Source organism: Psammomys obesus, unplaced genomic scaffold, assembly GCF_907164565.1.
Source record: "Psammomys obesus unplaced genomic scaffold, mPsaObe1.curated_primary_1811, whole genome shotgun sequence".
NCBI classification, from domain to species: Eukaryota; Metazoa; Chordata; class Mammalia; order Rodentia; family Muridae; genus Psammomys; species Psammomys obesus.
In genome coordinates, this window is record NW_026596149.1 from 8,224,632 (window position 1) to 8,227,374 (window position 2,743).

Here is a 2,743-nt window from a genome sequence, read left to right on the forward strand (position 1 = left end):
ATATATTTAGGCTCAGTCACATTCATTCTAAGAAGTCCTTCTTGGCACAGTTACATTTTCTTTTTACTCCCCACTTTTTTCTCCCTTTATGCTCCGTTCTCACAGCAGGAGACCAGGATCTCTCCTCATGGCTCCCTTCTAGGATTAAAAACTGTTTAAAGGTGAGGATTTGGTGCAGTCCTCCACCTGCTGTACCTCCAGGAGTTACACTGGAATCTGCTTGTTTGCCCTCACACATATCTGCTCAGATTTTACACTATCCTCTTCACTTCTTTTCCTCTCCTAGTTGCTTTCTGCTTATTCTCTTGTTTCAATTTGGTGTCTGAATCCTGAGCTGGATAGAGTGAAAAAAGATGGAGACAGTTCTGTGGTATTAAAACCATCTCAGGTCTATCTATTCTAGCCTCTACTCTCGAAGAAAGATTTCATCTAGTAGCAGGATTAGTTGCACCATCATTTAATTTCTGCTTGAGAACCCATCCACCCTGATTTCCCCTCCCCCAGAAATTCGCTTCCACCCAGGATTCTCAGTTGTATTTCTGTAGTGACTTAAGTATTCCTTCAAGTACCTATCCTTATATTTAACATAATAAGCTTCATAACCTTCACATGTCAATAATCTTACTAAGAAACTCGGAGCAAGCCTACAGACCATCCATTATTAAAGGAAGGCAAAACCTTTCCCTCCAAACAAAGCAAGGTAGTTTCAAGATTTCTTACTTACAGATCCATTTTGTATCACTGGAAATTTAAGTTTATGGCTTCTTAAAATGTTATGCTCAGAAATGGATCTGTTAAAAACAAAATATTGAATGTGGCAGGATTAGCTCATTCCAAAAACCAATGGAGAAATGTGTAAGTGAGAAAGAGGAGTATTAAATAAATGGTGTCTCAGTGTTTGCTAAGGTAAAACTCATGTTGGTGACATGTTCCTCACTGTCCTGAGAATCCCCTGTGAGTCACTCTAACTCACGATATTCTAACTTGCAACATACCTAAATGTGGTTCCACGTTTCAGATTAAAATTTATATGTGTACATTTCTAGAGATTGATTCCTGTGTTTCTGCCTGGAATAAGGTATGTTTTAAGATAGTTTAAACATTAAATAAACCATGAGCAACATTATGTGGTAATCTCTTTATAGTTAAAGCCAGATTCAATCATATAATCCATTAACTTAGCTTCCTGAAAATAATACTACTTATGGGAGAATTACTCTTCTTTTTAATCACCAAACAAGACATATGTAGTATTTATGGGAGTTAAAGTTCATACAAATTAATATTTGCTTAATGAAAAGGAAAAAAAGGTATTAGGTGCAGGGCCTTGGAAGAGATTCACTCAAGATTCAACCCGAAAGATTAAGCTTCAACCGGATCTTTGGCAACTCTGAAAGACAAGTGTAAACTACCTGTGGCATGTTGAAGAGTCAGGGACTCCTCCAAGTTTCAACGCTTTGTTGGTACTGTAAAATGGGACTGTAACAAAAGTAGTTAGCATCTTCAAGGGGCACGTGTCATTGCTTAGCTCTGAGATGCTTTCGGCTGCTGTGAAAGACGTATAATCTGTGCAGAGATATGTAAGTAGTTCCAGTCTTCCTTAGTCTCCCCAGAACTCAATAAAACACAACTATCACATCAAAGAAGCTGCTGCTATGTATGCCAGACAGCATCAGTTGTAAGCAAAGCACAGTTCTGTACCCTTAACTGAGTACAAGCTAACACAAAGGAAGAAAGAGGTGGGTTTTAGTTTTCAAAATATAAAGTATGATCTATCCTACACAGCATAACATCACTGAATTATTTAATTGCAGTCTATTTAAGGTGTTAGTTAGAAAGAGTTGGAAGGACCTATTAACACTCAATACAAAAAAATGTGACAGAACAGTAAGAGAAGAGACAATTCTAGCTTCTAATTGTGAAGTCATTCTGTGTTTAGGTTCAGTGCAGCAGTTTCCAACAAGCTCATTAAAGTCCTGCAAGCCACCATCTTTCTACCCTGAGCTGATTGCATGGAGCCCCCCTGAGAAGTGGTTTGACTGTTAGCCCACATCTCTCCTGCCTTATGGGGCCATATGTCAACCTCTGACCTCGCAAGAGTAGGAAGTTTCAATGAGGCATTAGAAAATATTTCGCTCTCTGGATGATCCATAGAAGAGCGTTCCTAGATTATTTTCAGCGACAAAGGAAAGGAGATCTGTGAATGTGCCCTGAAGCCCTTTGTACTCAGAGTCATGAAGGGAAGTGTGTGTTATCCCTTATGATAATAATGTGAATGCACGCCTTCATGATCTCTGCTCCAGTGCTTTGCACTGAGAACTCTCAAACGTCACAGCGCAGTAGCAAAAAGGATGCTTGGTCCTGTGTGGCATGGGTTTAGGTTTTATTATAGTGATTAAACAAACAAACAAACAAAAAAAAAAAGAAATTTCTCCTGTTTATATATTTAAAGTTAGTGTTTCTTTGCAGAGAGATACTTCAAATAAAAGCCAACAACCTACTTGTGGCCTGTATAACAGACAAACATTTAAATTAATATAGTTTGCTCTTTAGTAGTTACGATCTCCACAAAGGGATTGCAAAATATAACCTCATAATGAAAAGGTGAGATTTGGAGTCTTGTTGCTTTTTCCAGCACACACACACACACACACACACACACACAAATATATATATATATATGTTGTAAATATATATATATATGTTGTAAATATATATATATATGTTGTAAATATATATATAT